The following is a 23943-nucleotide window of genomic DNA, read 5'->3' as shown; positions in this document are numbered from 1 at the left end:
ATGCCATCTAGGCTGGATTATGCAAGTTTAACATTTAATCGGCACAAAAACAGTGGGTTTTTTTTTAAAAAAAAATGATGTTCAAATGCTTTAATTTGATCAAATCTAAACTTTAATGAGATTACCAGACCTGCTCCTGCTCCAAAAAGCTCAGACTAGTTTGCATATGGCTCCTCCATTAATTTGCTGAGCCAGATCTGCTTAGCTTCAGCAGCAGAACTGAGCCATGCGCCAACAGTAAAGAGAGTTTCCATACATCACTTTACATTTTTAATACATATTTTTAATAGGAGCTGGTTCCTCCACCTACTTGGTATCTTTAAATACATATTCCGAAGAGCAGTTTCTTTCCAGGGCCTGCATGAAACCCTGCAATTCAGAATACCGCACGAAATTACCACTCCAGCCACCCATTTATTTTAGTCCACACATCCCTCAAATAGCTGTGTGTGCGACAGAAGCTCTAAACAGGTTTGAAGACGCTTCTTCGACCATTGAAAGTCTATACTGAGTGCTTTTTAGAAAACACAACAGGATCTTTCAACCCATTTAGCTTTTATGTACTTCAGAACATCAGCTTGATCAATAGGTGTTTGGCCTCCAGACTGACAATTGTGGGTACTGCTGATCTTGGATATGACAAAAATTCAGATTTGCCATGCTCCTTAGCAGCCCTTGTGTATTTGATTGTTAGTAGTGTTGTGGTAAAGGTGGGCAGATTGTATCACAGGTCTACACATAACACACCTAAAACTTCAGATCTACGTTCATATTTCTGAACTGCCAACAGAAGTTTCGGACAGATGATAATGCTTCTAGGGGTGCACACCAATGTTTTCCGGTATTTTTCAGGTTCGGGTTTATTAAACCTGAAAATTTTCAAAAAACCCAAACCCGAAAAATACTGGGGGAAATTCGGCAAGGGGGGGCCTTCCTAGCCCCCCTGCATGCAGGCTCCGTGGAGTCAGAACGCTCAGACAGTGGGGGTTGGAAGGAACACTCCCGCCCCCCTTTCCAAGCTGCATGGCAGCAGGGCCAGAGCGACCCGAATACTGCCAAAAAAACGGCATTATTTGGATCTGCTTTTTCGTCCCCTTTCCCCCTTGCTATTTTTGCCCCTGCTATTTTTTCCCTTTCCCCCCTGCTATCCCCCCCCCCCGAAAAATACCAAAAATATATTGTTCTGGTTTTTTTCCCCCATTCAATATATTGATATGCACACCCCTAAATCTTTCTTTTTCAAACATCTCACATCTCCATTAGCGGTGCGTGGGCAAACAATTCCATGCTAAGCCTGAAAGTGCTCACATTTTCAAACATTCAGAAATGCTCAGTGGGCTTTTGCACATGATCAGAGGGTATAGTTGCTTGGATTCCACTGACTTTCTCACCCCCCTCCTGCTGCAGGCCCTAAAATGCTACTCCTGGGGGAACAGGAGGACTCCCCCCGCCAGGAACATGAGCAACCATCTGAGGTCTACTACAGGAAGGGAGAAAACTGGTGAAAATCACTCTACATTCTGTCAGCAGAAGTGTTCACTGGGATTCAATCCAAAACATGCACTCTTATTCTTCCTGACCCCCCCTTCTCATAGGGCCTGCTTCCAAGAAGCTCATTGGGTGACCTTGGGCCAACCACACTAGCTCGGCCTCACCTGTCTTACAAGGTTGCTATGCAGCTAAAACAGAGAAAGGAGAGCTAGGTACACCACACGGAGCTCCCAGGAGGAAGGGCAAGATGAAAGGCTCTAGATAGGCAGGTAGGTAAACAAACATGCATCTTCGCTGTTGGATGGCTGCCATTTTCAAGCTAGTTTCTTATCAGAGTGACTGGGGCATTGTACTGGCACAGCGCCCAGCCTGCCCATTTACAACCCCCTTCTGACCAACCCTGCAGCCTTAGCGATATGGTGAGATAAGAGACATCAAGGATGGGACGCGCAGGGCCTTGCGATTCATCAAAGGATAGGCAAAGGCAAACGTCGGAGCAAACACATTCCTGTTCAGCCGCTGTCATCAGCCGTATCTGTACATGATGCATTCTACCAAAGAGATGATTAAACAGCCACATGGCACGCAGCGACCCAGGCAGGGCAACCAGCAGAGGGTGGACCCGAAAAGGAAGGGGAGGGAAGAGTGATTGACAAGCGGGAGCTGACGGGATTCGGATGGGTTTAAAAAAAGAACCGAGGATGAAAAGCAATCTGGGGATCTGGTCCTATTAATACGGTCGCTCGCTGCTGTGAAAGCATTCCTGCCCACCCGTCTCCCACTCCGTAAGCCAGAACACTTAGACTGCATCAAAGAAATGTACGGAGCAATTCTGCACTGCAGGGAAGAAAGATTAAAAAATGGCTTACGAGATAACTTCCCCTTTACTGCACAGAGGCAGGGATGGAAAACACGGGCCGCACCAGCTGCCGTTCTTGCCGGCGTGTATCCAGGCTCATTGTACTGTTCCAATGTTAATATTTAAAGTCCTACATAGCCTAAAAGCAATGTTGGGTTGGGGCATACATAAAGCTCTGGAACAGGAGTCCTCAGTCTTTTCAAGCCCGTGGGAACCTTTATAATTCTGACTGGGGTGGGGTGGGGGTGTAACCACAAAATACCCGCCACAGGGGGTGGAGCCAACCACAAAATGTCAGGGTGTGATACTGTACATATTTTCGTCACAGTCTAATGTTACAGGCAGAAACACTTTTTAACAGGACACCTTTAAAAAAGAACATATTGTTTAAAACTATTTAAACAATTTAAAACCCTAAGTATTGTTCCAGTGCCCTGACTAGGGTTGCTAGGTTTCCTCTGGCCATCAGAGGGTGATAGGAGGGTAGGGTTGACAGATCCAGGTTGAGAAACTCTTGGAGATTTGGGGGTGGAACCTGGGAAGGGTAGAGTCCTCAGAGGGGTATATTGCCATAGAGTCCACCCTCCAAAGCATCCGTTTCCTCTGGGGGAATTGGTCTCTGTAATCTGGAGATGGCATCCCTAGTAGGGTTGCTAGGTTGCTACTGGCGGGATATTTTGGGGGCAAAGCCTGAAGAAGGGAGGGTTTGGGGAGGGGAGGGACTTCAATGCCATAGAGTCCAATTGCCAAAGCAGCCATTTTCTCCAGGTGAACTAATCTCTGTCGGCTGGAGATCAGTTGTAATAGCAGGAGATCTCCAGCTAGTACCTGCAGGTTGGCAACCCTAACACACACACACACACACACACACACACCCTGATCCTACTCGCTGGCCCTACACAGTGGACTATTTTATTTGTACCATTTTGGATGACAGTTTAAACTGCAACTATTCTGCTATTCCTTTTGCGATAAAAAAATCTCCCCTTTATTTATTATCCTCTTCCCTGTACACTCCTTTATTTACAAAGAAAATTAGGAAATTGAAAGAGAAAGATTTCTTATTCTGCTTTTCATTTTACTTCTCCCCTGTGCAGATACAACAGATTCCAGTAGCTTTTCTGCCGATAACTTCATTGTACCGAACACGGAACGGAACACAAAGAAGTATCTGAAGGGCCTTTTACATTTTTTAGCTTTTAATCACCGTGCCTCGTGTTTAATGCCGACAATACAATAGTGACAGACTTTCCATGGAAACCACGTCGAGCGTCTCCGATAATTCACCTGAATGAACATTTCAAAGCAATTATAACTAATAAACATGTTATTTCAAAACCTCGGAGGTGATATTATAAGTATGATTGAGAGCATATGGCTTTCGTGTTCTTACAAAGTAGCAAGTTCCAGAGGGTCTCATTTATGTGTCTTGCTCCTCGGGAGTGTATTTTTTTCCCCCTGGAGGTAACCATGGCATTGCTAAAAACCCGTCTGCTCACGAGAAGGAGCAGAAAAAGAAATCGCTTCATTTTTATTTTATTTTTCGTAAGAGCCTGCGAGTCTCAAGAAACAAGCTGTGCTTTTAAGTTCTGCCCACAAATTTGGCCTTCCTTCAGAATATCACAAAAGAGCTTCGTGACATGGAAAAGTGGAAAATCACCCTGCCGTTTCGTCACTTATTTTATCTCTTCGGTTTGTTCCCATCAGGCCTGTCCCTCCATAGCAAGGCCCGCAAGGTGACTCGCAAGGCAATGAAACACCGCAGCCCTCTCAGGATGGGACAGCCAGGCATGGAAACATTAAACCAGACAACTCTATCTGTTAACGCCACCGTAAAACCCACAAGAAACAGCTGATAATATTGGCATTAAGACAGAATCGGTATGGTTGGGCAAGGATATGGGAGGCCTGGGCTTGATGTCTCTCTTTCTCTCAGCCTAAGTAGGGTTGCTAGGTCCCTCTTTGCCACTGGTAGGAGGTTTTGGGGGGCGGAGCCTGAGGAGGGTGGGGTTTGGGGAGGGGAGGGACTTCAATGCCATAGAGTCCAATTGCCAAAGCGGCCATTTTCTCCAGGTGAACTGACCTCTATTGGCTGGATATCAGATGTAATAGCAGGAGATCTCCAGCTACTACTGACCCATCTCCAATGATTATAAAATGGAGGAGAGGAGAATCATAAGTGTCCCTCTGAGCTCCCGGGAAGAAGGGTGGGATAAAAGTGTACAAGACAGATAAGGTAAGACCTGAACTGCCAATCACTCCACAAACCTTCTGGATCATAAACACACACATACATGCACATGCGCGCATGCACACACCCATGTATTGATGGCCAACCTTTAGACAAGATGTCATGAGCATCATTGGGAGCAGGAACAGCCTGTAGCATTTATTTATTTAAAATATTTATACCCTGTCTTATCTCTGCAAACCCAGCACAGCTAACAAAACAGCCAAACCTGCAAGGTAAGGGGAGAGAGCAGCAGGAAGTGACATCTGGCAAAACCTGAAGTGACATCAGTGTGCCAGAGTGATGCTCTAGGATTCACCCAAAGCTCTGTGGCTGAACCATAGAGTTTAGGGTGAATACTAGAGCATTGCCTCAACACTAGGACATTACTTCTGCTTTCATTCTGGAAGTAATGGAGTGAATTGGCAAGATGCCAAATACCTTGTCGTCTCCTCTTAAATTCTCCCACCAGGGTAGGGTTGCCAGGTCCCTCTTCGCCACTGGAGATCTCCTACTATTACAACTGATATCAAGCCGATAGATTTCACCTGGAGAAAGTGGCTGTTTTGGCAATTGGACTCTATGGCATTGAAGTCCCTCCCCTCCCCAAACTCTGCCCTCCTCAGGCTCCACCCCAAAAACCTCCTGCCAGTGGCGAAGAGGGACCTGGCAGCCCTATGCATGGGGAGAGTGTGCTACATATGATCATCTTAGCATGGGAGATTTTGCCTGAAAAAGCACAGCATGGTACACAAAGACCAGATTTTGGGGGGCAGGTGATTGCATGAAGTGAAGCCTCCAAGTACACTTGTTGCCATTTTTTCCAGACAAAATGACGGTTATATATATCAAAAGGATCACACGTAGCGGGCTGTCCCCACACAGACTGTTGATGGACTCTCAGTGTAGATGATGCCCAATAATGACAGGAAAGGGCTGACCTCCCTTCTAATACTGTTACAGAAGGGACTTCAACCCCCTGAATTTGCAACCCCCTTCTAATCTCCTGCTTTCATTGGCTCCATATTTGCTGAAGTTGCCCCAAATCCCTGGCTCAGCTAGGGTTGTCAGGTCCCTCTTCACCACTGAGAGGAGACTTTTGGGGGTGGAGCCTGAGGAGGATGGGGTTTGGTGAGGGGCGGGACTTCAATGCCATGGAGTCCAATTGTCAAAGCGGCCATTTTCTCCGCGGGAACTGATTTCTATCGGCCAGAGATCAGTTGTAACAGCAGGAGATCTCCAGCTAGTACCTGGAGGTTGGCAACCCTCAACTCAGCCTATAAAGATATTAATTTCATTGAGTGTGGGGGTTATGACGCTCGAATGGAATTGCTGCTCTTGTTAAGTATTTCACAGGGGGTAGAGTAAAAAAATATTTCTGCATTACACTTCATTAATGCGACCGCATTGGTAGAAGGGCCTGTTAATTGTGGATGAGGGCACCCACAATAATATCCTATCTGAGAACAAAAGTTGTGACTCTAAAGTGATAATGCGCAGTTCACAATTTCATTTATAGCAGGTACTTACAGCAGACACTTGCTAAGTGCCAAAAGAGCAGGGAATGAAGGTTAGCAAGAGCGGAGAAGAAGGGACGCGCCGGCTTTATTTCCTTATGAAATAACGTGCTTGCTTTGCTTTAAACTTTCAACATTAAAAAGGTCAGAAAAAAGCCACCTTCTTTAGATGAAGTTGCATTAATTTAATATTATTTTAATAAATATGCGCTCACCGAGAAGGGAATAATAACTTCCTAAGATCTTAAAATTAGGTTAAACACAGTAACTCTTTCTTGTATTAGCAGACATAAATATAATTAGAGCACTTTAACACTCGTTCTTCTCACGGTAATGATGACAAAGCATTCTGCTATATACTTAGGAATACATTTTCAAAATAATTCTTCTTTAGGGTTCAGTTTCCACCTATGCCCTTAACCCATGGTTGCCAACAGCCACCCAGCCAAGACAAGTAAGCATTAATGGGGAATATAACAGCTGATAGTCATGAGTTTTCCCTAAAATAGGAGTAGTAGCATTGTCACTGACACCTCACCTAAAGTGAAATTTAAAGCAAGGTTTAAGTGACTTCTCCTCTAACAAAGGAGATGTGGGATTTTAAGGAAAATTAAGAGTGCCCAGGATCAGGGGAATTTCTTTCCCAGTCCCTTGGGTTAGGCTGGCCAAGATGAATAGTTTGGGTACCTCCCCCATTCTCAGGGGGATCTAAACCCTAGTGATCCTGCCAACTCCAGGTTGGGAAATGCCTAGTGCTTTGAAGGCGGAGACTGGTGAAGGTGGGATCTGGGGATGGGAGGGGGCTTGGCAAAGATCTGACACCATCGAATCCACCCTCCAAAGCTGCCATTTCCTCCCGGGGAACTGATCTCTGTAGGCAGGAGATCAGTTGTAATTCTGGAAGAAATCCAGGCCCCACCTGGAGGTTGGCAACCCTACCTGCCAACCATAGTTCAGTCCTTCAGAATCAGGCCTAATTGATTAATCTCAGCTAACAAAAACAACATGAAGCAGGCAAGAAGTTTTTTTTCCCTCTCTCAGCCAATTTGAGTAGAAACTGAAAAACTTCCTACTTGGTCCTGAAGAAAACTTGAGGCAGCCAATAAAAAATATATATATTTTTTATTAAGATGTGAAATCAAATTTGTGGAAATGGCATCAATGTCTTTCTCTTCCTCTCTTTGTAGAGTGGCTGGTTGCTGATCAAGGAATGGTGAGCAACTGGCCCAAGCAGGCCAATGAAGCTTAGCTTCTTCTTCTAAGCTTCCTAATTTCTGGTGGGTGATGAATGGAACAAATTTACATGTATAGAACATTCTAGCATTCCACTGACTACCAGACTGGTGGGCATACACACTGATGTACAGACATTTCCACTATTCTACAGGGTAGGATTGACACCCTCCAGGTACTAGCTGGAGATCTCCTGCTATTACAACTGATCTCCACCCAAAAGAGATCAGTTCACCTGGACAAAATGGCCGCTTTGGCAATTGGACTCTATGGCATTGAAGTCTCTCCCCTCCCCAAACCCCGTCTTCCTCAGTCTCCCCCCCAAAAAAACCTCCTGCCAATGGCGAAGAGGGACCTGGCCACCCTACTACAGGGGAATGTGGGCCTTCATTTTGGGGGACAGCATGCTGAACTAAATGGACATTGGTCAGATTCTGCAAGACAATTATTACATTCAATCATTTGCCGACAAGAAATGCATACTCCAGGGCCTACGATTACAGTGGCTTTAATCTTCCTTGAGCAAATACCATCCCCTTGTTTCAATGTCATTCTGGAGAAACTGTAGAACGTGCGAGTTTTACTTACTTTGATGAGAGTCAATTGCCGTTCTCCCTTCAGGAGAATCTGAGCATGATCAATTGCCTTGCCTTGCATGCACTGTTTTAAATAGATGCCTTCCTGAAGGGCAACACTGTCACTGGTGTGGGGTAAGGATAATGAAGTTCCTGTGAGTGATGTTATCTCAGAAGGAAGGATGACATATTTTGTATTGATAGATTTGGAGGTACTGATGATGCCTGACACTTCACGACCCAAGAACGGCACTCAGTAGCTTATTAGTCCTTCAAGGCTTTGGGACCTGATAAATTGACTTTGACGATTTTCTATAGGGCTGGTCAAATGTTTGCTAGGGGTATCAGGAACAAGACATTGTTTCTAGTGTGTGGAGTTTCTCCAACTTAGTGTAATCAGTAGCTACTGCTTTCTCACATTCTGTGTCAATGTGGCAAGTCTAAGAATTCTTGGAGACATCTATTTCCATGCTGCCTTTTTGGATATAATTCCTGATTTCTGCATCTCACCTTAATTTGATGCATGGTGGTATGTTCATACAACGAAGAAGAAGAGTTGGTTTTTATAGGCCAACTTTCTCTACCGCTCAAGGAGAATCAAGCCGGCTTACACTCTCCTTCCTTTCCTCTCCTCACAAGGTGTAGGTGGGGCTGAGAGGGTTCACAGAGAACTGTGTCTAGCCAAAGGTCACCCAGCTGGCTTAATGTGTAGGAATGGAGGAAAAAACCCAGTTCACCAGATTAGCGTCCGCCGCTCATGTGGAGGAGAGGGGAATCAAACCTGGTTCTCCAGATTTCAGTCCACTGCTCTTAACCACTACACCATGCTGGCTGTGTGTGTATGTAAAGTGCCGTCAAGTCACAGCCAATTTATGGCAACCCAGTAGGGTTTTCAAAGCAAGACACTAATAGAGGTAGTTTGCCATTGCCTTTCTCTGCATAACAACCAGGGCCGACCATGGTCATTTGAGCCTCTATTTTAATAAAGCGAGGATGTTGGAGAACCTCAAAGTTGCCATTCCAAACTGAGACAGCCAAGCTAACCTTGAGAATATTGCCCAACACCAAACAATCAATATTTACAGTAATTTTCTAAGGACACTTGTGACATAACTGTAACAGCATAGGAGCTGCTGTGGTACATGCACTCTATGTGCCACTGTGGTGGTGAATGTTTTAGACCACGTGGGAGGAGGCCACGATGCAGTTTATTTCCCGCAGGAGCAATCTTCTGGGAACTGAAGCAAAGCTAACATGGGAAGGAGCTGTGCTTGCCATATTCCTATCCCCCCACCCCATGTGACTAGGGTTGCCAGCCTCCGGGTACTAGCTGGAGATCTCCTGCTATTACAACTGATCTCTAGCCGATAGATTTCAGTTCACCTGGAGAAAATGGCTGCTTTGGCAATTGCACTCTATGACATTGAAGTCCCTCTCCTTTCCTCCCTTCCCCAAACCCCGCCCTCCTCAGGCTCCGCCCCAAAAACCTCCCGCCAGTGGTGAACAGGGACCTTGCAACCCTACATGCCACTATGAACATCTGATACAACCACGAGATTTGGGAGTTGGCCACACTATGGAACCGCCCACTCTACTAAAGGTAACCTATCAGCACCGCTCCTTTACAGAACAACACTTTCTAAGCAGTGTTGATACACCGTTAGTTTTATTTCTTTGCCATGTCTTTTTGGATCTTCTCTACCATTCTCATAGATATGATATTAGTAGGGTTTCCAGGTCTCACCAGCCACTGATTGGGGAATTAGGGGGCAGGGTTGCCAGATCCAGGTTGGGAAATTCCTGGAGGTCTGGGGATGGAGCTTGCGGAGGTCAGGGACCTGAGTGGGGTACAATGCCATAGAGTCCACCCTCCAAAGCATCCATTTTATCCAAGGGATTCTCTGTGATCTGGAGATGAGATTGAAATTCCAAGAAATTTCCAGGTCCCAACTAGAGGCTGGCTTCCCTAGGTATTGGTAGCCCAGAACTACTTTAAAGCCATTTATTCTGTGGCAATGCCTTCCTACCCCGCCTTCTCATTCATTTCTTTTTAAAAAGCAAGTCATCTTTGTGCCACCCAAATACTAGTACAAACCCTTACATAATAATTTCCGATTGCTTCGGCATAAAAATCGTTCTTGCTGATTAGCTGAAGTGCACCAGGCAGGTCAGTCAGTCGAGAAAGGACTTTTTTTTAGCACTCCGAGATCTTTGCCTTTGTCAGGAAGAACTGCAGATAATAATAAGTTTACCTCCGGACTACATTCCATGAAAAGGAAAACTGTTCCGCGGTGGCGGCTGATCTGCTCTCCTGTTCTTCTCGCTGGCTATTCCCTGTTCACACACATCACAAGGACCTTTACTTCTCACCTTTCCTCTCCTCGGTGGCATATCTAGCAATTAGTGGGGAATAAATTTAGAAGCAGTTGGAGCGAACCAGACATGATATTAAGTGTAAAGATCATCCTCTGGCTCTCCCCCGCCCACCCATCCACCCACCCCTCCCAGCTGAAAAGCACATGAGAGAAGAGGAGGACGGGGAGCCGAATTTGCTCTTTGTAAACTGCTAGAAGCTCGAAAAACAGGCACAGATGTGGGAAAGAAATAGGGCTTTCCTTCACAATGCTTTTGATGGTGCTTTAGGGCACATCAGCTTTCCAGAGGAGGAAATTGGGGGGGGGGGTGCCAATCTTATAAATAGGCTGTACAAAAAAAATAAAATACTGGTATTTTTTTGGTTTGGGTTTATTTTTTGGAAAATTTCCAAAAAAACAGGAAAACCCAGATTTTCTGAACATTTTCAAGTTAATAAACCCAAACCAAAAAACAAAAACCCAAAAATGGATTCAAATCCAAGGTGTGGATTTCTGTTAGATCCACGCTTCCGGCCAGTGTGGTGTAGTGGTTAAGAGCGGTGGTTTGGAGTGGTGGACTCTAATCTGGAGAACCAGGTTTGATTCCCCACTCCTCCACATGAGCGGCGGAGGCTAATCTGGTGAACTGGATTTGTTTCCCCACTCCTTCTCATGAAGCCAGCTGGGTGACCTTGGGCTACTCACAGCTCTCTCAGCCTCACCTACCTCACAGGGTGTCTGTTGTGGGGAGGGGAAGGGAATTTTAAGCCGGTTTGATTCTCCCTTAAGTGGTAGAGGAAGTCGACATATAAAAACCAACTCTTCTTCTTCTTCCCCAGGGTCTGGAGAAGACTGGCAGCATGGATCTGAAAGAAATCCATCCCGCCAGGCTTCCCTGGAGTCTGGGGAAGCCGGACAGGGTGAGCTTCATTAAGCAAAGTGGATTCTGTACAGCTGACCAAAAGAAAAGAGTGAGCAACCCTGCTGGTACCCCAACTAAGGTACAGAGTGTCAGACAGTTCACATGGATGCGTGATAAAGAGAAATCCTCATGTTCCCCTGGAGAAAATGGCCGCTTTGGCAACTGGACTCTATGGCATCGAAGTCCCTCCCTTCTCCAAACCCCGCCCTCCTCAGGTTCCACCCCACAAATCTCCAGGTATTTCCTGGCAACCCTAGCTATATATTGATACTTCTCTCAGAAGCTGGGAACTTCTGCCTGCTTTGCTTCAACAGAAGAACCATGTCACTTTCTGATCAAAAGCTGGGAAGAGTTCTTCCAGATTAATCAGAGACTGCAAGTAAACTGCCAAAATGGACCATCTTTGCACTGTTTAGTGGCTTAAAGGCCACTGGTTTTGATGGGATTTAAACCACCTCTGCGGAAACAGATGCAAGAAATGCACCTTAATGAATGGGATTCTTCAGTCTTCATACACTATAGAGCAAAGCTCTTTTTACTCCTGCAGTGAACTGCTTTGTACTAGGGGTTGTGACTTCCTCCAGATTACAAATGACCGAGCTGATGAACAATGTCCTTCATTGACTTAATGAAAAAGGTCATTTAATTAAAAAAAGGAAGAAGAATTTAATCTGTTTATACCTTCTTGCTTGTTTTCATTTTCCCTACCCTGTCAAACTGCTGGATTCAGCCCTGGATACAGTGTGTGGAGGGATTCCTATAGGGAGCAACTTTGCTGAGTGCCCACCCTGCATTCACGGACACTTAGAGAATTCACCTATTACTAGGAACAAGAGGCCTGCATATACCTCTCATATCCCCATCCACATGAACACAAGAGGCTACCTTATATTGAGTCAGACAGCTGGTCTATCAGAGTTAGTGTTGACAGCCTCCTGGTGGTAGCTGGACATCTCCCACTATAACAACTGATCTCCAGGCAACAGAGATCTCTGTCAGCTGGAGAAAATGGCCACTTTGGCAATTGGACTCTATGGCATTGAAATCCCTCCCCAAACCCCACCCTCCTCAGGCTCAGCCCCAAAAAATCTCCAGTTATTTCCCAACCCGGAGCTGTCAACCCTAAATCTATGGCATTATACCCCATTGAAGTCCCTCCCCTCCCCAAACTCCACCCTCCTCAGACTCCACCCCCAAAATCACCAGGTATTTCCCAACCCAGAGCTGGCAACCCTAGTTAGAGTCAGTACCATCTACTCTGGTTGTCACCGGCTCTCCAAGGTCTCAATTGGATATAATTCACTCACCTATTACATGATCCTTTTAACTGGAGATGCCAGGACTCGAACTTGTGAACTTCTTTATGCACAGCAGATGCTCTACCACCAATCCTTGACTCTCTGTCCCCTCTAGGAATAAAGCCTTGGCACACAGGCCTGCCTTTTCCCAGTATACCTGGCTTGGCACCTACACACACTCCCACTGACCTATGCTCATAGAAAGGTGGAGGAGGAGCTCTGTTAGGCCCTATGAGACTGGCCCTCAACCAATGGGTTGTCGTCCTTGGGTGGGTTGTATAGCCCCTATGCAGTCATCAGCTTGTACCTGATTACGCAGTTCCAGAGATATAAAAAGAGGGGGGGGGGTCTGCAGTAGAAGATGTAATCAAACTGCCGTGTTGTGGTCGGGCCAACAAACGAGAAATAAAGAAACAAACAGTATAATATATGATGCCACGTGACTTCCTGTCACCTGACTGGTAGGGTTGCCAACCTCCAGGTACTAGCTGGAGATCTCCTGCTATCACAACTGATCTCAAGCCTATAGAGATCAGTTAACCTGGAGAAAATGGCCACTTTGGGTAGGGGCCATGGCTCAGTGGTAGGGCATCTGCTTGGCATGCAGAAGGACCCTGGTTCAATCCCCGGCATCTCCAGTTAAAGGGACTAGGAAAGTAGGTGATGGGAAAGACCTCTGCCTGAGACCCTGGAGAGCCACTGCAGGTCTGAGTAGACAATACTGACTTTGATGGACCAAGGGTCTGATTCAGTATAAGGCAGCTTCGTGTGGCAATTGGACTCTATGGCATTGAAGTCCCTCCCCTCTCCAAACCCCACCTTCCTCAGGCTCCACCCCCAAAATGGCAAAGAGGGACCTGGCAACCCTTATGACTAGGGTGTCATCTGACTTCCTATCATGTGCTTGTAGCACACCGGACACCATAGCGCCACCTAGTGGTTCAAGGGGAGTCCAGAAAGGTTGAAGACAACGGCCTTACAGCAATACCTCCCACTGCACCCATGGGTAGGTTTGATCGAGCCAATCATACGTTTAAAAAACAGAACTCAAAACCAACAAGCATCACATTGCAAGAAAGGAGGCATTCCCTTGCCCAGAGACGCTGTGGATTTACTACAGAATCGTGTTGCTCAAACAATGTGAGGTTCATAGAGCCGCATGCTTTCCTCCAGCTTGTAGAAATGTGCCATTCTTTTCAGCTGCTGGAGAACGCAGCTTTCCATTACAAAAACATACGACACAATGGGCCCTAATGGGTGTTATGATTGTGGTCTCCTGGCTAAGTGTGTGTTTCGCTCAATCCCAAATGCAACCGATCTTGAAAGCAGTCATTATAGTTTTCTGTGCTATTCGGTATATAAGTGGCACTGTTCAGGTTTCTAGATCCGTGGCTTTCATGGAATGGGACTTTTCTATGCATGCCCTTCAAAGCTGTAAGCACCTCTAAAGTGGAACGGCACTGAGACATTCCATTGCATTTGCATGCTTAAAGCCCCCCCCCCCCCCAGAAAAGGTGGCTCCGGGGAGAGCCACAGGCTTTAAATATGGAATAACTACTGGTATCTACCAATGACGGACTGCAAATCACACTGCTGAGTGACCCCAGTCTAGGTCAATTCACTTCAGTGGATAGGGCTGCCAGCTCTGGCTTGGGAAACACCTGGAGATTTTTGGGGTGGAGCCTGAGGAGGTCAGAGTTTGGGAAGGGGAGGGACTTCAACAACCTATAATAACATAGAGTCCACCTTCCAAAGTTTTCTCCAGGTGAATTGATCACCATCTTCTGGAGATCAACTGTAATAGTGGGAGATCTCCAGCTACCACTTGGAGGCTGGCAACCCTATCAGTGGACTCAACCCAGAGAACTCTGGATGGGTTTGTACCGTTAGGGTTGCCAGGTTCCTCTTTGCCACCGGTGGGAGGTTTTTGGGGTGGAGCCTGAGGAGGGGGTTTTTGGGGAGGGGAGGGACTTTAAAGCCATAGAGTCCAATTGCCAAAGCAGCCATTTTCTCCAGGGGGACTGATCTCTGTCAGCTGGAGATCAGTTGTAATAGCCGGAGATCTCCAGCTAGTACCTGGAGGTTGGCAACTCTATGTACCATTCAGTACAGCCAATCCCAAGACAGCAAATCTCTATAAACTCAGACCTACGTGCTCCCAGCATGAAGAAAGGGAAGCAAGCCATAGAATGATAATGCTGCCAAAATGAGGAGATGCCAGACAGCATCTAGTTAGGGTTCCTCCGCATCTGAGTTTTGTGTACATTTTCAGTTTCAGTCCCTAAAAATAGGGTCTAGTTTCCCTTGGGGTGTCTAGGATGTACCCGTACACATGGAGGGGGTCCCTCACATCACAGAATGGTCCTCCATGGCTCAAAAAATCCCTACACATGGAGAACTAGATGTAGAAGAAAGGTTCTAGCCCAGCCTTTCCTTTGCCTTTTCTATGTACAATGAACTTGAGGTATGGAAACGCGTTGAAATCAACCACCTGGGACTGAAAGTGGTATGGGTAGGGATTTTTTTTTATTTTTTTATTTTTTGCTGTGTTGATTCTTTGATTGACTTAATTTATAGGCCGCCTGTCTCACAGAGAATCAAGGAGGATTACAAAATTTTAAAAACCTGGTTTTGTCCGGGAATTGAGGGTGGGGTATAAATCGAATTAAATAAATAAATAAATAAACAACAAGAACATTAAAAAAAACTACAGAGACAATATTTATTTATTTATTTGTTTGTTTAAGTTCCCAGCTTTTTGCTATTGGGTTGTACATTCATGTGCATTGCAATCACGGGTTGTGCTATTTTTATATGCCATTTAAATGGTACATTTGCAATTGGATGTACCCCAGCCTGTATCCTATCACTCTACTCAGTAAAGTTTGAATCCTTCTTTCAGCGTCTGGCAGAAGAGCCACTTCCCCATTGTCAGGAAGCAGGGTTGCCAACCTTTTGCTATTACAAGTGATCTCCAGTCGATAGAGATCAGTTCACCTGGAGAAAATGGCCGCTTTGGCAAATGGACTCTATGGCATTGAAGTCCCTCCCCACCCCAAACCCTGCCCTCCTCAAGCTCTGCCCCAATAACCTCCCACTGGTGGCAAAGAGGGACTCCAGCCTGGGAAATTCCTGGAGATTTGGGATGTTGTTGGGAAGAGCAGAGTTTGGGGAGGAGAGGGAGCTCAGTGGGGATGAGATGCCGTAGAGTCCACCCTCCAAAACTGCCATTTCCTCCAGTGGAACTGACCTCTGTAGTCTGAAGATCAGTAGCCATTCCAGGAGAACTCCAGGCCTTGCCTGGAGGTTGGTAACCCTACATAGCCCACCCTTTGGGAAGCCTTCCTTGATAGACCTCAGGCCTGCAACATTATTTGGGCTCTTCTCCACTTGTTGTTGGCCCACGGATCAAGTGGAAGCAACCCCCATCGTCTAAAAAGAAAACAAATGATAGTTGCATGGTTCTGAGACCAAGTGTTTTGCTTTCCCCCGGCTGACTTCGGCACGCTTAGCGTAGCAAATGTCATGATCAAATCAGCAGCGAAATACTCTTTGGTAACCAAATCGTGAGTCCAATAGGCTGTTCCTGATTTATAGTAGCAGAACATCCTTTCCAAGCACACCTACCCTTAAACAGCCTCCTGTGCAAACAGGAGAAGGCATCCACCCCGACTATAAAACAAGTTCAAAATGTCAAATCGTGAGCATTTCTAAGACAGAGATATGCACACAGAGGACTCAATTCATTCTCAAGCTTTTTCTCAGCAGCGTGCCAAAAATAGACTCTCCCCGTTCAGCTACTTAGACCTTAACCATTATTTTCGTGATTATTTTTTCTTTTCTTTTCCAAGAAACACTCTGTCTCTTTTTTTAAAGACAGGCTGGTTTTCTACCATTATTTTAAGTGTGTGGTTCGTTATTAGAACCAAACTGAGTAGGATAATTATATTTTGCATAGAGTTAATACTTTATTGAGTTATCACAGCCCCACTGTATTGTCACAGAGACGAGATCTCGGAATGTTTCCATTTTTAAATCTCAATTACCCAGGCGTGTGAAGTGCCAAATGATAAAGTAACATGGGGGGAAAAAATCTAAGCACTGTCATCAGGAGACAGAGACACATTAAAAAAGAAAAGTAGCCATGTTTTGTCTCAAAGACCGACCTTATCGGTGCAATCCTAATCAGAGTTACACTCTTCTAAATCCAGCATGGTGTAGTGGTTAAGAGCGGTGGTTTGGAGTGGTGGACTCTAATCTGGAGAACCATGTTTGATTCCCCACTCCTCCACATGAGCGGTGGGTACTAATCTGGTGAACCGGGTTGGTTTCCCCATTCCTACACACAAAGCCAGCTGGGTGACCTTGGGCTAGTCACAGCTCTCTTAGAGATCTCTCAGTCCCACCTTCCTGACAGAATGTCTGTTGTGGGGAAGGGAAGGTGATTGTAAGCCGGCTTGAGTCTTCCTTAAGTGGCAGAGAAAGTCGGCATATAAAAACCAACTCTTCTTCTTCTTCTGAAACTAGAATTGCACCATCTCTGGCTCGACCATTTGAAACACAAGCATAGGCTACTGTGGTATAGTGCTTAGAGTGTCGGACTAGGATTTGGGGGGCCCAGGTTCAAATCCCTACTCTGCCATGTAAACTTGCCAGATGACCTAGGGTTGCCAACCTCCAGGTGCTTAAATAAAACAGTAGTAGCCTACTACTGTTTTATTTAAGCCTATACTTTTTACAGTAGAGTGAGTTATTTGTATTAACCTCCAGGTGCTAGCTGGAGATCTCCTGCTTTTACAACTGATCTCCAGCCGATAGAGTTCAATTCCTCTGGAGAAAATGGCCACTTTGGCAGTTGGACTCTATGGCATTGAAGCCCCTTCCCTCCTCAAAACCCGCCCTCCTCAGGCTCCACCCCAAATATCTCCTGCCTGGCAACCCTAAAATGCCCTTAGGCCAGCCACACCTGCTCAGAGTGCAATCCTATGCAGAGTTACTCCAGTCTAGGCCAACTAAACTGAATGGGCTTAGACTGGAGTAACTGTCCTTAGGATTGCACTGTCAGCCTCCCGTACCTCATCAGGTTGCTGTAAGGATAAAATGGAGGATGGAAGCACTATGGGAGAAAGTTTGGGTAAAAATGAAGCAAATAAATAGCTAAATAAAATGTGTGTGTGTGTGTCTGTTAAGTGCCGTCAATTCGCTTCCAACTCATGGTGACCCTATAAATCAGTGTCCTCCAAAATGTCCTATCTTTGACAGCCTTGCTCAGATCTTGCAAACTGAGGGCTGTGGCTTCCTTTATTGAGTCAATCCATCTCTTGTTGGGTCTTCTTCTTTTCCTGCTGCCCTCAACTTTTCCTATCATGATTGTCTTTTCCAGTGACTCTTGTCTTCTCAGAACGTGACCAAAATATGACAGCCTCAATTTAGTCATTTTAGCTTCTAGGGTCAGTTCAGGCTTGATTTGATAGCCCACTGATTTGTTTTTTTTTTTTGTTTTTTTTTTGCAGTCCAGGGTATTCTTAACACTCTCCTCCAACACCACATTTCAAAAGAATCTACTTTCTTCCTATCAGCTTTCCTCAATGTCCAGATTTCACACCCAGACATAGTAATAGGGAATACGATGGCATGAATTAATAAATGATATAGTCCATAAATAAACAGGAGCTCAGAGGCACCCTCAAGACAAACAAGATTGTATTCCGGTATAGGCCTTTGCAGCCTAGAGTTTGCTTTGTCATATCCATAATCGTTGTTCATCAGAGATGGCATCATCCTTGAAAGAGGCACTTGCGTGCTTGAATATTATGTACCAATAGTAGCCTCCTTGTCTACAGTGAAACTGCTGACAGCGCACGCCATGCATAATTGATCACAGCCTCAGTGCATACCAGGCAGTGTGCAGCGCCGGAAGCCGGTCATTGATTCTTTTCACTCTGGCCGCAAGGCTGCATGACGGCAATGGCTGCTTTTGTGCCTTCGTGCCAACCTAAGGGCATGGCAACAGCTAGAGTTGCCAACCTCCAGGTACTAGCTGGAAATCTGCTATTACCGCAGAAGAAGAAGTTTTTATACTCTGCTTTTGTCTGCCTTTAAGGAGTCTCAAAGCAGCTTACAATCACCTTCCCTTCCTCTCCCCACAACAGATACCTTGTGAGGTAGGTGGGGCTGAGAGAGCTCTAAGAGAACTGTGACTAGCCTGAGGTCACCCAGCTGGGTTCATGTGTAGGAGTGGGGAAACCAACCTAGTTCATCAGATTAGCATCCACTGCTCATGTGGAGAAGTGGGGAATCAAACCCAGTTCTCTAGATTAGAGTCCACTGCTCCAAACCACCACTCTTAAGCACTACACCATGCTGGCAAGCAGTGATGGTGACCAGCAGATGGTAATAGCCACCAGACATACATGCTCGGGGCTTGCAGACAGATAAACTCAAGGGAAGATAAAGAATAGTATCTGTTTTGGGAAGCAAGAATTACCAAAGTGGAATTCTGGCAGGAAAAAAGACAACCAAGAACCCATTCTGAATGGATGCTTGATCCTGGTTCTAGTCTGAGGTGCATTTTATTTTGTTCAAGATAATTTATTGCTTTCATTAATTGTGTAATTCATTGTTACTATTTGTAAAGGCACCCAAAGTCTACTAGGAACTGTACATACATAAAAAGTTAGTTATGCATTAGGAACGCGCTGTCAAAAACACAACACATTCCCATCATTTGCATAATTTAAAATGGCCATTATCGCAGCTGAGAAATCCTTCGCGAAAATTGCCTTTAAAAGCATCTATTAATTTTTGCACACCCTTAATGGCTAGTATTTGCAGTATTAGTATTTTTATTATTTGTACGAATAGATCTTCCCATCGTCATTGCGCTGGTCAAGAAAAACAGGGAAATTGACAAAAATGCAGCCGCAGAATGAGCTGGCAACAGTCTGAGTGACAGATGGCATTTGCAGAATGCATCCATAGATGCTAACCTCATCAGATTTAATAAAAAACACAGCTAGGCCATTGAAGTCAGCGGGTTACAGTTGTTTTCTAAAATTATGAACAGACCCGTTAACACATTTTCAAAAATCTCAGAAATATAGAGGCAATACAAAACAAACCAGCCAGGAATTAAAAACAAGCACACTGTTGTTGTTGTTTTTAAAAATGGCATTTTGTGCATGCACATCTGTGTGTGGGTGTGCACAGGCGTGCAATTAAATCAGACGTTTAATTAAGCCGCTGCAACACTGACAAGGGATAATCATGAGTATCTGAACTTCCTGAGTACCGTATGTTTCTAGTCCTCATGAAAACAAATACCAGCATTGCCTTGGAAACAGATGATAATGATAGAAAAATATGTAATTACTATTGGACAGAACTCCAATAGTATCCAAAGTTAGGTGTATGTGCTCTGTACTGAAGTTAACTGTTTGATGAGATCCCACCAGTGTTCATGCGACTTCGGCAATTTCCATTTGCTTTGTACAATAACTTTGCAACGGTAAATATATCGTTCTGAAACATTCCATTTGAAGCAACCAACCAATATACAGGGGCCATAAGATGTGACCGATCATGACCCATCTTCCTATAGCTGCATGGGAAAGCACTGTGATCAACAGAACTGTTCACGTGTCACATCCCAGAGACGTCCTTCTGCTGCAGAGGAGCTCTGTTGAAGCTATTTCCATTGGACATGGGAGCTGTCCCGGGTCCTGACTGCCTGACCCAGCCTTAATTACCTGCTGTCTGGCTACCCACTACCTTCTGCTGGCTTTGTGCCACAATCACCTCTAGACCTCATTTGTTCAGCATCTGATGGGTTTGCAACTTTGCCAGAACAGCACAACATGGAAGTAGCCCTCTTTCCATCTGTCATAAGCACAGTATCACTGCACTGTGGAGGGGCTGTGGCTCAGTGGTAGAGCATCTGCTTGGCATGCAGAAGGTCCCAGGTTCAATCCCCAGCATCTCCAGTTAAAGGGACTAGGCAAGTAGGTGATGTGAAAGACACATGAACACACATGTGGCTGCCTTATACTGAATAGGACCCTCGGTCCATCAAAGACAGTATTGTCTACTCAGACCAGCAGCGGCTCTCCGGGGTCTCAGGTGGAGGCCTTTCACATCACCTACCTGCCTAGTCCCTTTAACTGGAGATGCCAGGGATTGAACCTGGGACCTTCTCCTTGCCAAGCAGATGCTCTACCACTGAGCCACAGCCCCTCCTCTGAGAGGAGTCCCACAGACCCCTGTCTGAGACCCTGGAGAGCCGCTGCCGGTCTGAGTAGACAATACTGGCTTTGATGGACCAAGGGTCTGATTCACTATAAGGCAGCTTCATGTGTTCACTGTAGCTGTGTATATCCAGGTTCCCACTAATGCTTGCACATAACTGCTGCATTCTGTAACTGCTTGCGGCTGTCTGAATACACAGGACAGTGACTGTGTGCAGAGGACACGTGCTTCGTAGTACAGCATATGCAAAAAGAGTCAGTTCCCTCAGGCATTTCCACTGATAAGACCTCAAGGATTTCATCATTTTGAGCAAATTCATTTGCAAAAACTGGGATGCATATAATTTTAAAGAAATTGTTCAAACAAGTAGCAGGAAACTACTTTGTCCAGGACAGTTTAGAGCTACTCCCAGACAGAACAGATAAAACTGGCTAAGCTGGACCAATACTCCAATTCATTATATTCCTGTGACTGTCCAAGAAAAATAAGTTGTCACGTTCAACATAATATTGACGATTCCTGGAAAGTAAGCTACTCTCTATGAGATAAATGGTTTTTATTATTGAATAGAAGTGTCCGCCAAGTAGGGCGTGGAGCCACGTAGGGTGTGGTCACTGTCAGTGTGGGGGGAGGTAGTTGTGAATTTCCTGCATTGTGCAGGGGGTTGGACTAGATTACCCTGGTGGTCCTTTCCAACTCTATGATTCTAGGCAGTTACTGAAATGTCATGACATCTCTGGTTCGAGGCAAAAGTTCATGTTTATCCTCTGGTTTCTCCACACCTTGATTGAAACAGCTGTTGTCCTTTTCCAAGGCCATATTAACAAAATCTGATAAAAATGTTGCTGTTAAAATGGAGATCCATCAACAAACAATTAGATTTGCTAAAGAAAAAATGGCTGGAACCATTGTAGTCTTCTCAACCATTGTCTGGGTCTTGCAAGCAAGGGGGGGTTAGACAGATGAATGGAGGTGTGTTCCATCATTGGCTAATATCCATGTTGAGTGAAGGGAGCTTCCAATATCCAGACGTGGCAAACCAGAGCTGGGAAGCAGCAGCAGGGGAGGGCCTTAGCCTCTAGGTCCTGTTTGCCCTCCAGGGCAACAGCTTTGACCACTTTGTGAAACAGGATTCTGGACTACATGGACCAAGTAGTCTAATCCAACAGGCTCTTCTTATGTTCTTCTCTTAACCTCCTAAAATCTATACCAAGGGTTTTGGGAACTGGGTGGATAAAGCATAAAAGCTGGTATGGTCAAATATCATGTATGAAAATCAAGAGAAAAATAAATACATCTTCATACATTCCAAAACTGATGTGCCACCAATTAAATTATAAGCATCCAAAGAACAACCTTCTCTTGTTCGTGTAAGGCATCAATTTTGAGGAGGAGCCACAGCTCAGTGGTAGTGCATCTGCTTGGCATGCCCAAGGTCCCACCTTCAATGATGAAGTATCTGCTTTCAATGCCCAAGGTCCCACCTTCAATGGTGAAGTATCTTCTTTGCATTCCCAAGGTCCCACCTTCAGTGGTGAAGTATCTTCTTTGCATGCCCAGCATGGTGTAGTGGTTAGGGGCAGTGGACTCTAATCTGGAGAACTGGGTTTGATTCCCCACTCCTACACATGAAGCCTGCTGGTTGATCTTGGGCTAGTCACCATTCTCTCCGAACTCTCTCAGCCCCACCTACCTCACAAGGTGTCTGTTGTGAGGAGAGGAAGGGAAGGCGATTGTAAGCCGGTTTGAGTCTCCTCAAAAAGGTAGAGAAAATAAGGGTATAAAAACCAACTCTTCTTCTTCAATTCCCATCATCTCCAGTTAAAAGTATCAGGTAGTAGGTGATGTGAAAAACCTCTGTCCATAGACCCCAGAGAATGGGCCACTGAAAGTCAGAATATGCAGTACGAACTTTGATAGACCAATGATCTGGCTTAGTGGTTTAGATCCAGGATCCCTGATAAAAAGGGAGCCAATTTTTGCTGACTGGCACCTCCCATTGCAGACCTCCAACTGCCCCCTCACGCAGCCTCTGGGAGCTCCCTGCCCCCTCCTCTGGAACAGAATTGTGGGATGCAGCAGGAAGGGGAAGGAGGTCTTCTCCACTGATAGAAATCTGTCATCACTGGAGATGTTCCGCAGGATCCATCTGAGTATAAGGCAGCTTCATGTACACATGAACACATGTAACTGCCTTATACTGAATTAGACCCTTGGTCCATCAAAGTCATCATTGTCTACTCAGACCAGCAGCGGCTCTCCAGGGTCTCAGGCAGAGGTCTTTCTCATCACCTACTTGCCTAGTCCCTTTAATTGGAGATGCCGGGGATTGAATCTGGGACCTTCTGCATGCCAAGCAGATGCTCTACCACTGAGTTCAACATGCTCAAAATGACCTGATACAATCGAGACATGCAAGGCTATAGTGTTTAATATTGATCAAGTTAACACCTTTTCTGTACCCTTACATCACATTGCTAGTATGGCCATTGCTTCTAAAGGCCACCCACCCTTGAGTTAAGCCAGGCCTGCAAAACCCATAACCCACCAAGCCAAATGGTGGCCCCAAGCCGTATATTGCGGCCAGGCAGCTTGACAACCCCCCTGATTTGGCAATCCCCGGCATAACACAAACAGAAGGCTTATTGTGTTGCTGGCAGGATGCCATATATGGCTAGTGTGCCGCATTTGGCTTGATCGCACACTCCTCAATTAAGCCCTGCATCCTAAAGGGAAGTAAATACAAACATGGTATTTCCAAGTATGAACAGCTCATCACTGGCTATGGCAAATTAATTGTATGACATTTGAAGCTTTGTATTTAAGGAGCCCAAAGTCTGGTAAACATGTTTTGGCATTACAGTTTTTTTTTAAATCCAGAATTCCAAGCAGATGTGTTAAGATAGGAACGATTCAGCAGTACCTACGCAAAGTCATTTATTGTTTTTTTTCAATAGGGGGATCTAACATTGTGAGGGGGAGAGCATGGTCTCCAGCAACCTACCTGCCGTGCCTTTCATTTTAAAGCTTCCATAAGTGGTATCTGATAGCATAGCTATTAATAATATATCTTTGAACACAATCGTTCCAAGAAAGGTTATTATTACCATTGGACCAAATACACTCTAACTGCATTAGTTTTGCCCATTTTGCCATCAAGTCACAGCTGGTTTTCAAGGCAGGAGACGCTCAGAGGTCATTTTCCTCTGAATCACAACCC

General features: G+C 45.4%; 1 protein-coding gene across 1 annotated transcript in view; it reads right to left on the bottom strand.

Moving 5' to 3' along the window:
* Positions 1–23943, bottom strand: part of ZNF804A (zinc finger protein 804A) — a 249177-nt gene that overhangs the window by 206644 nt on the left and 18590 nt on the right. The window lies entirely within an intron of this gene.

Source organism: Euleptes europaea, chromosome 15, assembly GCF_029931775.1.
Source record: "Euleptes europaea isolate rEulEur1 chromosome 15, rEulEur1.hap1, whole genome shotgun sequence".
Classification (NCBI taxonomy): Eukaryota; Metazoa; Chordata; class Lepidosauria; order Squamata; family Sphaerodactylidae; genus Euleptes; species Euleptes europaea.
The sequence above is the reverse complement of the archived record's forward strand: the minus strand, read 5'-3'. Positions and strand labels throughout refer to the sequence as shown.